General features: G+C 45.6%; 2 long non-coding RNA genes across 6 annotated transcripts in view; one reads left to right on the top strand and one right to left on the bottom strand.

Moving 5' to 3' along the window:
* Positions 1 to 1226: 1226 nt before the first annotated feature.
* LOC141041546 (uncharacterized) overlaps positions 1227 to 13387 on the top strand; it is a 116194-nt gene continuing 104033 nt past the window's right edge. Inside the window, exon 1 of the long non-coding RNA XR_012201877.1 lies at positions 1227 to 1618. This is a non-coding gene — a long non-coding RNA (uncharacterized lncRNA). The remainder of the gene's footprint in view (positions 1619 to 13387) is intronic.
* LOC123496961 (uncharacterized) lies at positions 3157 to 11816 on the bottom strand. Of its 5 annotated transcripts, none has more exons than XR_012201868.1 (4): positions 9954 to 11801; positions 9430 to 9617; positions 8710 to 8935; positions 3157 to 3407 (listed from the first exon to the last, which is right to left on the bottom strand). It is a non-coding gene; the product is annotated as an uncharacterized lncRNA (long non-coding RNA). The 5 variants fall into 5 exon arrangements; XR_012201874.1 differs by having other exon boundaries at positions 9430 to 9604; positions 9954 to 11800; XR_012201875.1 differs by lacking the exon at positions 3157 to 3407 and having other exon boundaries at positions 8471 to 8935; positions 9967 to 11816.

Below are 13387 nucleotides of genomic sequence, written 5' to 3'. Positions count from 1 at the left end.
AGGAGAAAACTCATCTGGTCGGATTTTGTACTGATCTTGAGAATTACAATATCTATTGTAAAACTCCTTCATATTATGGTCAATACGTGCCACTAGTGCACGTGTTGAACTACGGTAACTACTATGGAGATACCCTGGTAAGATTTTTTACTATTACGACATCCGTGCATCTTTTGCATACTTCTAAAACTAGTACATCATTGCTAACTATGAAATTATTACTATGTTTTTTAACAGATAATCCCAGAGGATTGTGTGCCTCATCTGATGTATCAGAGTGGTCTCCTTGATGTTTTGAACATACGTCCAGGTCATCCTACGAATCTGAACTGTCCATACCGGATTTCTAAAAGAAGTGGAGACATGAAAATCAAGGATGGAAAAAATGTATGGACAGTCGTAAGGAGGTTCTTGGAAGCAAAAGGAAGCGAAGCGCAAGAACTGGAGACAGGATGATCTCCATTCTTCATAATGGAGGGTCATGGTCTATATTGTTTTATGCTATTTTACCTTAAAGAGGGTATTTAGGCCCTACCTAATACTGATGATCATGTGCCTAGAACAATTAAGTAGGGTTGGTTCGATGACTATGAGGATGATGATCGTATGACTTGTTATTAATAACGAGTAGAAGTTGTATGATGATGATTAGTAGGACTTGTTATTATGATGATGCATGATGCGGGCATGAAGAGTTATTATATATCAGTGGGTGAAATGAACATGGATTAGATTGAAGTTAAGGCAACAAGCATGTGGTGCATGTCGAAAGTAGTACTAATCCAAACTTGATCAAGTTAGGATTAATATTACTTTTGACATGCACCACATGTTGCCTTCACTTTAATCTAAGCCATGTTTAGGCATAGCAGTAGCGTTGGTAAACCATGCACGGAAATAAGAGAGGACACTTCTCTCTGTTAGCTAGATTACACACCCTAAATTACCCCCTAAACCACCCCCTTTCAGAAAAAAAACAAAAACCTCAGCTCTTGCCACCTACTGACGCGTGGATGCATATTGGTCCCGGTTGGTGCCACCAACCGAAACTAAAGGCCCTCCTGCCTGAGCTCGCTGCACCGGTCACGTGGAGGCCCATCTGTACCGGTTTGTGTAAGAACCGGGACTAAAGGCTTAGAGCATTAGTAACAACCCTTTAGTTCCGGTTCAAAAACCGGAACAGAAGGGCCTCACGAACCGCCCCACCTCACCACCGCCTGCCACCAGCACCGCGGCCGTCCACCACCTGCCTGGCAGCCGACGACCCCCACGAGGATGGCCCCGACCACCGCGGCGCCCCACCCCACCGCCTCCTCTCACTCCCGGCAGGCGCGCCTCCCTCCCCCAACCCACAGCGCCACGCCGCCACACCTCCATCCAAACCCGACGTCCGCCGGCCTCCTCTCCTTGACCCTGCTCGAAGTTGGTAGCCCCGGCTCGCGGTGCGGGCTACCCTTCCTCCTACAACGCCGGCGACATCCAGGGGCGCGGCCACCCCCGGCCACTTCCCTGTGCAGCTCGCGGCGCCGCGCCTCGTGCAGTACACTGCTCCTCTGCCGGTGGTTAATCCGAGCGCGAGCTCCACTTCCACTGATTTGTAGGACATGCATTCAGTTCAGTAAGTAGATGGCCTCTGATTCCCTTCTGGACATCCACCTCAGCTGCCTTCTATGCATTTTCAGTTTAGTACTAAACCGATACACATTCAGGCTAGATACACATTCAGGCTAGCTAGTGTTCAGTTCAGTACAAAGTGATTAGTGTAGAGTTTTGGCACATTCAGGCTAGCAAATGTACAGAGTTTTTGCATGTTTAGTTGGTTCTTTGTTCTTATAAATTTGGTATTTGTAGTTTACCTGACAACAAAAATAGAAATTTTCAAGTTAATCAAGTTGCACATGATTTCTAAAATCCAATTTCATCATCTGTTGGATAAGACTTTCCTTGCTGCTGTTTGGTTTAGTTACTCAATGTAATTTGGCTCTATTTTGTCGAATTATTTGGTGTAAATTCTGATTGGTCAAGCTCATGCCAGCTTAACTATTTACTAGTACAAATGCCCGTGCGTTGCACCGCGCGAAAAATGAAATGTAACCTACTTCACGTGCCATTATGCAACACTTTTTAAATCTAGTTTTTGCATCCCCCTCCACGGAAGAGCTACAACATGTCCATGGTATCCGGGTGTAAAGAGCCTTGTCGACCATCGACCTGTTCAGAGCCAAGAAAGAGTTACATCTTGTTCATGGTGTACGGGTGCAGAACTACCATAGAGTTGTCATCATTGGTGGCCTCGTCGACTTGTTCCTCTCAAGAATCGTTGTGAAGTAGTCATTCCCGCTCAGATTCTTCCTTCTCGAATGTACTATATGTGATTTGAAATAAATGTGCAACCGGCCGGTTCAAAATTAATAGTAGGTCATATGATGATAAAATATTAATGTATCCCGCAGTTTCACATTGATAGTATTTAATTAATATTTTTACACACGCATAAACATTTATATTAGTTAATTTTCTTACACATGTATAAACTCTGCAATGATAAATTACATTTGACTGTACACAAAGTTTCAACTACATCTCAATAGGAATATTTTACTTTACCAAAAAAATAGGATGAAATACTTAACAATGGGAATACATAAATATTGCTTGATATTGTATAGAGGCTGCGTCAATTAATTCAGATCGGAGGACATTTTTTCTAGTGGAGCTCATTCTCACGTATAAAATCCCTTCAAGATAGAGACTGGAGCTGTACATATTAGCATCATGTAGCTCGTGTAGGAAGATTGAGCTTATTACCGCTCAGACCGAGTCTTTTCTTTTACAGCGACACTCGTACATATTGGTTCTCTCTCACGTACAAAGGTTTCGTACAAATGAAAATTCCTTCTTGCTACCAAGAACAACAACCGGGCAGCCTCTTTCATTGGCATAATAACAAAGTTAACTACAAATTAACTCACTGTAAATTTTAGCATTGAAGAACCATGATGTAAATTGCAATATCATGCTGTGAAATGTTACTAACTGGTTCTGGTTTTCAAAATTCTAGAAATCAGAACGGCAAAACAACCCGTGTAATTATTTGTTATATTCACAACATTTATTGTTTGCTCATTATCAAATATAAGCGAATCTGACAAAATGTTTTGATCCACTGTCCCCAATAATAATTTGTTATATTATATTCACAACATATATTGTTTGCTCATTATCAAGTATAAGCCAAATCCGGCCAATGTGTTGATTTGGCACGAAAAAATTGAATGATCCAGATTTGCAATGTTAGAAAACTTTAGCTCTCTTCCACCCCCGAAATTAACAAAAAACATAACACTACAACACCTACTTCTCACTCATATTTCCAAACGACTTTCATAAGGCACGGACAGCTGTTCCTGTGAGAAAACAAACAAAAAGCTTCGAAAATCCTGGGAGATCAGCGAAACATGAGAAACATTCAAGTAACAATGAATGACAGACCGAAATGCAAAAGAACGAATTAGAATCACAATTTACAGTCCCTAGCAACTGCAACAAACTGTAGTTCTGCAAGTACGTACATCTATCCTCTTAGATAAATATACATGTATCTGTTAGAGTTATAATATAAGCCATGTACCCCTTTGTATTTATCCCGTTGTATAAGGGGTTTCCTGCATATGTTCCACACCTGTACATGTATATATATCGGCCTATGGCCTTATGGGAATACAAGTTGCTTTCCTAACATGGTATTAGAGCTTTAGGTTTTTTTTTTCGCACGTGCAACTCGTGCTCTCACCGATCCAATCTCTGGCAACGCCGCCGCTATTGCTGCTTCTCATCCACCTGCCCGCTTCATCTCCCCAGCCGCAGGAGCTCTTCCCGCTCGTGAGGTGTCCCGCTCCAGATCGATCGGCTGGTTGCGGCTGCCCTGGTCAACGCCGCTGGTTCCAACCCTGGAGGTCGCCGCCTGCTCATCCACCGGCCGCTGGTTTTTCGCCGCCTCTCGCTGGATCCGGGCGCCAGCCGTCTGTCTTCGCCGGTCTTCGCTGGATCCGGCCGCCCCTCGCCGGATCCCGCCACCTCCGGCTGGATTTGTTCCCAGCGCGTTGGCTGCTGCCGTCTGCATCGGTAGCCCACTCTTTCTCCGGTTGCTAGTTGCTGCCGCTGCATCGGGAGCCTTTGTGTTGCCTAATCTGATCCGTGTTTGGGTTTCCACTGATTCGGCTGATTGTTAAAAAATATCATCTGCCATGGTGTCTCTTGCCCGCTCTCCGGAGATTTTTGACGGTGTTCTCGGTGTTCCCTACACTGATCCCGTCTCACACATGTGCCTTTCCTCAGTGCTTGGTGCTCGTCCGTCTGTGCTATCGTCCCCTGTGGCGACTCTCGCACGTGGTGATTGTCGCTCTACATCGACTCCTCCTGCGACTTTCATCGGTGATTATCGTTCTACACCGGCTCCTCTCACGGTCCCCATCGGATGTGTTGATGCATATGACTCTATTGACCCGCGTCTTCCTTTGCCGCTTGGGGCTTGTCGGCATGTGCCCTCGTCTCCTTCACCGGCCTCTACGGATGATGTTGGTTATGCTATGTCGCCTCCTCTGGCGGCTTCCACAGGTGGTGGTGGGCCTGGTGGCCGCTCCTCTCCCAGTGCTACTGCGTCGTCTACTTCAGCTATGTACTTCACCGAGCAGGAGATTGTGGGACTTCGTGGTCTGCTGACCGCCTCCGGCTCTTCATTGTCGGGTGCATCTACGTCAACCTCTTCAGTTGAGCTCCTGACTGAGCAGGAGATTACGCGCCTTCGGTGCTTGCTCGCTGCATGCTCTGGTTCTTCACCGACGGGTTCTGCTGGTTCTGCTACTGACTCCTCTGGCATTGTGAGATCACCTTCAACACAGTCAGGTACATCTCCATGGATTCTTGATACTGGAGCATCTTTTCATATGACTCATGATTCATCCACCTTGTCTTCTATTCGTGCTCTTGATTCTCCTATTCATGTTCTTACTGCTGATGGTACCTCCCTCCCGGTTAATGGTCGAGGCATTCTTAGCACCTCATCTTTTCATGTTCCTGATGTTGCTCATGTTCCTCGACTTACCATGCAGCTCCTTTCTGGTGGTCAGATTGTTGACTCCGGTTGTCGGGTGATTCTAGACTTTGACTCTTGTTCTGTTCTGGACCGTCACACTGGTGCTCTCCTTGGTGCTGGCCCCCGACACCGTGACTCTCAGGGTCTCTGGGAGCTTAACTGGCTTCACCTTCCCTCCGCTGCCACCGCCGCCAGTCTTTCCCCCTCTGTTGCCTTGTCTACCAGCTCTTTTCAGCAGTGGCATCATCGCCTTGGTCACTTGTGTGGCTCTCGTCTCTCATCCTTAGTTCGACGTGGTCTTCTTGGATCTGTCTCCGGTGGTGTGTCTTTAGACTGTCAGGGTTGTCGGCTTGGTAAACAGGTCCAGTTACCTTATCCTCATAGCGACACTATGTCTCAACGTCCTTTTGACCTTGTTCACTCCGATGTCTGGGGTCCAGCTCCATTTGCCTCGAAAGGAGGCCATCGCTACTATATTATTTTTATAGATGATTTCTCTCGATACACCTGGATATATTTTATGTCTTCTCGTAGTGAGGTGTTATCTATCTATAAGCGTTTTGCTGCCATGGTTCACACTCAGTTCTCTACTCCTATTCGTGTTTTCCGTGCTGACTCTGCTGGAGAGTATATCTCCAAGATGTTGCGTGGAGTCCTTGCTGAGCAGGGTACTCTTGCCCAGTTCTCTTGTCCTGGTGCTCATGCTCAGAATGGCGTGTCTGAGCGCAAGCATCGTCACCTTCTTGAGACGGCTCGTGCGATGATGATCGCCGCCTCTCTTCCGCCTCATTTTTGGGCCGAGGCTATCTCCACTTCCGCCTATCTCATCAACCTTCAGCCGTCCGCTGCTTTGCAGGGTGGCGTTCCTTTTGAGCGTCTTTTTGATCGTTCTCCCGATTATTCGATGCTTCGCTTGTTTGGTTGTGTTTGTTATGTTCTTCTTGCCCCTCGCGAACGCACCAAACTGACCGCTCAGTCTGTTGAGTGTGTCTTCTTAGGCTACAGTGATGAGCATAAGGGCTATCGTTGTTGGGATCCTATCGGTCGTCGGATGCGTATCTCTCGAGACGTGACTTTTGATGAGTCTCGTCCCTTCTACCCACGCCCATCTTCCTCGATTTTTTCAGTGGAGGATATCTCTTTCCTCACTTTTCCTGACTCACCTATCACCCCCGTCGCGCCTGTGCCTATTCGTTCCACTCCCTCTGCTTCTCCACCTCTAGTCGATTTGCAGCCACCATCTTCTCCGGTCTCCTCGCCTAGCATGTCACCGGATTCTACACCTTCATCTCCGGTGACTTCTTCGTCGCCATCCCCCGATTCTACCTTGGCGATTCCTCCTTCTATTGTTCCATCTTTTCCTCAGCATTACGCTCGTCGTTCACGACCTGTGGATGCCTCATTCGATGAGTCGTCCTCTTCCTCTCAGCCTACTTATGGCTTGCGTTCTCGTCCTCGTCCACTTGTTGATCGCTTTGGATTTCCCACCGCTGGTGCTGCTGTTCTTGAGCTGACTTCTTATCGTCAGGCTGTTGTTCATCCTAAATGGCAGTTTGCGATGGCAGAGGAGATTGCTGCTCTTGAACGCACCGGTACCTGGGATCTTGTTTCTCTTCCTCCCGGAGTCCGTCCCATCACTTGTAAGTGGGTCTACAAGGTTAAGACTCGCTCCGATGGTTTTCTTGAGCGTCACAAAGCTCGTCTTGTGGCTTGTGGTTTTCAGCAGGAGCATGGTCGTGATTATGACGAGACTTTTGCTCATGTGGCCCATATGACCACTGTTCGTACACTTCTTGCCGTTGCCTCTGCACGCCACTGGTCTATATCTCAGCTTGATGTTAAGAATGCCTTTCTTAATGGTGAGCTGCGTGAGGAGGTGTACATGCAGCCACCACCTGGGTATTCTGTTCCTGATGGCATGGTATGTCGTCTTCGTCGCTCTCTCTATGGCCTTAAGCAAGCCCCTCGCGCCTGGTTTGAGCATTTTGCCTCTGTGGTCACTACTGCTGGTTCTTCAGCAAGTGCTCATGATCCAGCATTGTTTATTCACCTTTCTCCTCGTGGTCGGACTCTTCTTCTTCTCTATGTTGATGACATGATCATCACTGGGGATGACCCCGAGTATATTGCCTTTGTAAAGGCCCGTCTTAGTGAGCAGTTTCTTATGTCTGATCTTGGACCTCTTCGCTACTTTCTTGGGATTGAAGTCTCTTCTACCTCTGATGGCTTTTTTATATCCCAGGAAAAGTATATCCAGGATCTTCTTGCTCGTGCTGCTCTTACTGACGAGCGCATTGTTGAGACTCCTATGGAGCTCAATGTTCACCTCCGTGCTACTGATGGTGATCCTCTCCCTGACCCGACGCGTTATCGTCATCTTGTTGGCAGTCTTGTCTATCTAGCTGTCACTCGTCCGGACATCTCTTATCCGGTTCATATTCTGAGTCAGTTTGTCTCTGCTCCCACCTCGGTTCACTATAGTCATCTCCTTCGTGTTCTCCGATATCTTCGGGGCACGATCTCTCACCGTCTATTCTTTCCTAGCTCCAGTTCTTTACAGCTTCAGGCCTATTCGGATGCTACGTGGGCTAGTGATCCTTCTGATCGCCGTTCACTTTCTGCTTACTGTGTTTTTCTTGGCGGTTCTCTCATTGCCTGGAAGACGAAGAAACAGATTGCAGTTTCCCGTTCGAGTGCTAAGGCTGAGTTGCGAGCCATGGCTCTTTTGACGGCAGAGGTGACTTGGTTACGGTGGTTACTTCAGGATTTTGGTGTTTCTGTCACTACACCGACTCTACTCTTATCTGACAGTACAGGTGCTATTAGCATTGCGCGCGATCCTGTGAAGCATGAGCTCACCAAGCATATTGGTGTTGATGCTTTCTATGTGCGCGCTGGTGTGCAGGATCAGGTTATTGCTCTTCAGTATGTGCCTTCCGAGTTACAGTTGGCGGATTTCCTGACGAAGGCCCAGACTAGAGCACAACATGGCTTTTATCTCTCCAAACTCAGTGTTGTTCATCCACCATGAGTTTGAGGGGGGTGTTAGAGTTATAATATAAGTCATGTACCCCTTTGTATTTATCCCGTTGTATAAGGGGTTTCCTGCATATGTTCCACACCTGTACATGTATATATATCGGCCTATGGCCTCATGGGAATACAAGTTGCTTTCCTAACAGTATCCTCTTATACTGATAAATATTATTGGAACCTTTCACTTCTTCCCTGAAGCCAAGAATCAAAACAACACTATTAGGTCTTTCTAAACTGACACCATACATGTTAGCAAAGCCAGGACTGCATGTGAAAGCATATATCCATAGTTTTCAATTAGCAGCAAGTATGTACTGCAGACTGGAATAATTCCGAGCATTTAACTGAAAATCATAAATTGAATTGCTACCAGAAAAAGTATTGTCTATGTTGATCTTTAAAGTTTTCTTTTGTTGTGGTCATGTTCTATAAACTTTGAATACTACGCATAATTTGTATTCTATCTCAAACAAAACTGAACAATAGGTCTATAGGTCATTCTTATAACATGCCTGACTGCCATACAAAATAACAGGCGACAACAAATTTTGTGACAAGCTAGAAAGTAGAAATCTTACATCTTTTTCAAAGCCCTGGTGTTTGTTGGCTTGGAGCTCCTGAACCTGCTTTTCACATACAGCGCAGGTGAAATCTTAGCCTCCTGTTATAGTCACAGTACGATCTCCCCTGAAATCCTCCAGCCGTTGGCTCGATCTTGCCGGAGTGTCTGTATCGTTCGCCGGTTGAGCCAACCAACGAATTCGCCCAGCGAGCTCTTCCTCAAACCTCCATGTGTAGTTAATTCTACAGAGAGAAGGGGCAAGTTATAAGCACGTAGAACTTTGCTCTTCTACAACAAAAGATTACGAGAAGTGTATTGATCCAACTATTCAATAGTAGATAACGGTACAGTTGTGGGTAATGGAACAGACACATTCTATTTATTACCCTGATTTGTTAATTTAAAGGCAATTGACAAAACAAATTTCAGATAAACATGGCCATTCTGTGTAACCAAAATAACACAAAAAGCGGCAAGAAATAGGATACAGAGATTACAACAATGTCAGTACACAATCTGACTTCACCTACTAAGACTAATAGTTGTTCTCTTTTAGTAGTAATCTTTTATCTGGGAGAGTTGCAGATTTGTTTGTAACAAAGAAAAAATTATTTTTCTGAATCATTAATTTTATGCACCAAGTATATTAAAATAGGAATATGCAGCACTAAGATTGAAGAATAGTGAACCATGACCGAAGGTTGGACTAGCCGTAGTTTGGTTGGAGCTAGAGTACCTCCATTAACCCACATCATAAGCATATTATGTCATCCAATGATCGAGCAGACTGGTTGAATCCATCATGATTGATGTCCTTGCTGTTGGGTCCATGCCATCCCGCCTAGAGAGTCCCCATCCTGATAGAAGTTTTCGCCATTGAATCCATGCCTTCCTATCTAGAGGGCCGCACCCTGATATGAAATTCTAGATAATATCTTTTTAGAGTGACATTTTTGTTTCAAAAATATTAACCAAGTAACCCTAAATCTAAATGCAGAGTTGCAGAATATACATACAGAGCATATATTGATCAGGTGTCTATTTAAGCGAATCATTTTCCATGTAAAAATCTATTTCAGTAAAAAAATTTGCTCAGTCCAATAGTAAAATCATCTTACAGTTTCATCCGTTTCTTAAGCACAAATGTAAAACAGTGTTCGAATAGAAATCTTATCTCTCTCTATATCAGGAAATCAAACTCTCAGATCACAAGGTTAGCACAAAATTAGTTTCAGTAGCCACAGTTCACCATATCACTACCTTGTAGAAGTACCTTCTGCCAGGCTGCAGCCCCTTCATTACGCCGCCGAAGACGAACCCAGGGCGGCGCCATCCGATGCTGTGGTTCGCCGCTGCTTGTACGTGCTCGTGTCTGCTGGCACGTCTCCTCATTCCTCCTCGCGCCGGGCGGGGGACCCGTACCTCACCGACCTCTTCCCGTCGTCATCGCACACAGACAGCACCCGCATCTCGTCCACCTCATCGGTGAACGCCGGGTGCAGCTGGGCGGGCCGTGCGACAGATCCCTCGTAGGAAATATTGCCAGATCACTTTAAAATAAATTGTACTATTCATTCATTGTAAAAGTCACCCTGGTATGCAGGATACATAGTCTGATATCTGAATCTTAACCCTGGTGCTATCTGTAGCTGATGGTTGTTTTGCCCCTAATTCAGGCTCTCGCAGAATTTGATGGCGACTCTACGGATTGAAATAAAAGTAAGGAGACACCAAAGAGTGGGTTGGTCTTATCTGATCTTCTGGAGTTAAAACTTACTTTTCCCTAGAGAATAGGAAAATATCTGGAAGTTCCACAAGCAACAAACAACCATCAGTTGCGTGCACACTAAATTTGCCTGGTGTTAACCTGGACTCATTTTCCATTGAAAGGAAAAAGGAGATAGCTGCCACCCCTTCTGCTCTTCCTCCAACTCATACTATAGTGCAGGAAAAGTATAGCAGAAGTCATGAATCCAGTAGCTCAGAGATGCATATTGCATCGAAAGGCTTTGATTCCTTTAGAACAAAAACAGGTTCTCAAAGCACAAATCAAATGGAAGCTACTATGGCATTTGCAAATTGGTATGCTCACTTTCAGTCTACTGGCTCAGAAAGTGTTGTCGGAGACTCCAAGCAACTGGACCTATTTAAGAGGGCTTTAGTTGCCGAGCCTTCTAATTTTCCAGTTTCTGGGACTGCCATCAAACCGGGATTAGCTGCTGGAAATCAAACAAACATAGATTCAGAAGATTTAGCTTCAGCATTAAATGTAGACAATCTTTCCATTCAAAAGGCTGACCCAGCTAATGCGGAGGCTAACTGCCTAATGGCCCTAATAAGCCAGGTTGCTTCCTTTTTCCATCGAATTTTGTGTGAGTAATGTGGTTGGGCATTCCGTCGAGCATGTGGAAGGCGGCAATGATATGCAGTACACTTACATCTCATCGTGGCTTAGTACCTGGAGGATGAGGCGGCATAGCCACACAGCAGGAAGAGAACACACCTGATCATAGAGCCGTCGACGTCGAGGGAAGCGACTCAAACATGAATCTGAGGAAGCACGGCACCCGGCGGCACAGCCCACGCCGTCGGAGATGCCTCGCCCCGTCTTCCCAATCCGCCGGGGAGCCTCGTGCACGTGGACGCCTCGCCCTCCTTCGGCTCAGCTCGTCGTCCTCCTCCCGTCGCCGGCGAGATCGCCACGACGCCGCTCGCTCTCCTCCCAACTCTCTGCACAACGCCTTCTCCTGGCTGACCTCGCGTGCCCGCTGCCCGCCGCTTCACACACCGGGCCGCCACCTTGCTGCCGTCCCGGCGAGCCTCCCGAGTCCCGACAGCCGCCGCCGGCCCCTCCACTCTCCCACTCATCGGGTATTTTAGTGATAGGTTCTGTAGGGATCAAATACCTAACGAAAAATTATGATTTTCCTTTCATTAAAGTATGAGGACTTTTTATTCCACAAGAATGAAAGCACATTTTTATTCTTTCATATATTAAGGGTTTTTACTTGGAAAAGACAATGTTCCATGCTAAAGGATTCGGGTCCATAACCACGAGTTCCGGTGCACTAAATCTTGTAGCACTTAGCAACGAAGCCCTATCCATTAGTATTCCACATAAGAAATCCATTTTAGAAAAAAAATACAATTAGATTAGCTCTTCATAGACAAACTTAGGGTTTGCGAGCCAAGGTAAGATCGGCTCGGGATCATGGGACCCTTTTCTATCAGATAGGAGGGGCTCTTGTACAAAATAGACTTACTAAGAAATAACCCTATAGAATCTATCTATATAAAGATAAAGAGGCAATCGTGTCAGGAAGCGGGTTCTTCTTTGGCCAAAAGGTACTTCGAACTTAGAACGAGCATGAAGAGATTAACGAGACTTCTTTCTCTTTTGAGTTTTTCTGGCGGACCTGCCGCGCAAGTTCTTTGGTCTTCCCCTGGAACCGATAAAAAAAAGTGGATCGCTTCTTATGTACTCGCTCGGAATGATTCTTCTCTATCTATAGTTCATGGCCTATTAGAAGTAGAAGGTGCTCTGGTGCAATCCTTACCGACAGAAAAAGATTGCAGTCAGGTTGATAATAGTCGAGTGACATTACTTCGTCGATCCGAACTAAGGAATCTGTTAGAAATGTTTTGAAATGGATATTGTTCTCTCTTTGATCAGGGATTGCTATATGAAAAGAAGTGGAGTTTGAAAAAGGGAACGGAATGCTCAAACCGGAACTGCTAGAGGAACGAATTTTCAATAGCATAACTTGGGCTCCTAGAATATGGCGCCCTTGGGACAATCTATTTGATTGCGGGGTTTTGTTCCGAAGCAAAGATATCCGCGGAGGCCGGTTCGTTTGTCCTATTCTGATATTCAGGACCAAGAGGTACTGGATTCTCTTTCGGATAGGCCCTGAAAGGAGAAGAAAGGCTGAAATGCCAACGGACCTCTGTCTATTCTCTAATTCACCCTATCCGATAGTACCCATTTTTGGAACGTCCAGTGCCAAAGTCACTGAATGGGTAAGTCACCAATCCAATCCCTTTGACAAATCGGATGTCATATTAGATATCATATTCTATATATATAGAAATATCATAAATAGAATAGACATATAGAATTTTTGGTCGGCAAATTCGAAGGAATCATTGAGTGAAAAAGGAGCAAAGAATGACAAAAGACGAGACTCTACTAGTCTTCACTCTTGTGGTTTCCTCTTCCCCGGTTTCTGTTTTCTTATTCGGGATCTTGCTTTTCATGGTTCTCATCTCTGCAACTCGCGATTTTCGCGAGAGAACCAAATCCAAGTTGGTGAGGATCATGATTTGGGCTGGCACGGGGATCGTTTGATCGATTTCCTTGATTTGATCGCTACTTAATGGGCGTGCGCTCAAAGGATACAAACAGGGATTCGCAAACAAAAAGGGGAATGCGTAGTCACTTTTTCCTGTCGCGCAAAAAAAAGTCTTTATGCGAGAGCAATAGAGGTTGGGATACATCTATCTCTTCTGAGCAACCTCTTTTGGATTCTTAAGACCACCCTTGCAGTAGGATACCATCTGCTTTGGGTTCTTTATTATCTCCTTCGAGGGATTTTTAGGATCGTTCAGGCTATATATATTTAGTCTATTTTGGCTTTTACTGTCTACTTTTCTCAGGGAGATGGTTAAGGACCTCGGAAGATAGAGGAGAGCGC

The sequence above is a fragment of the Aegilops tauschii genome, chromosome 1 (genome assembly GCF_002575655.3).
Source record: "Aegilops tauschii subsp. strangulata cultivar AL8/78 chromosome 1, Aet v6.0, whole genome shotgun sequence".
Classification (NCBI taxonomy): Eukaryota; Viridiplantae; Streptophyta; class Magnoliopsida; order Poales; family Poaceae; genus Aegilops; species Aegilops tauschii.
Note: the sequence above shows the minus strand (reverse complement) of the source record. Positions and strands in the feature narration are given on the sequence as shown.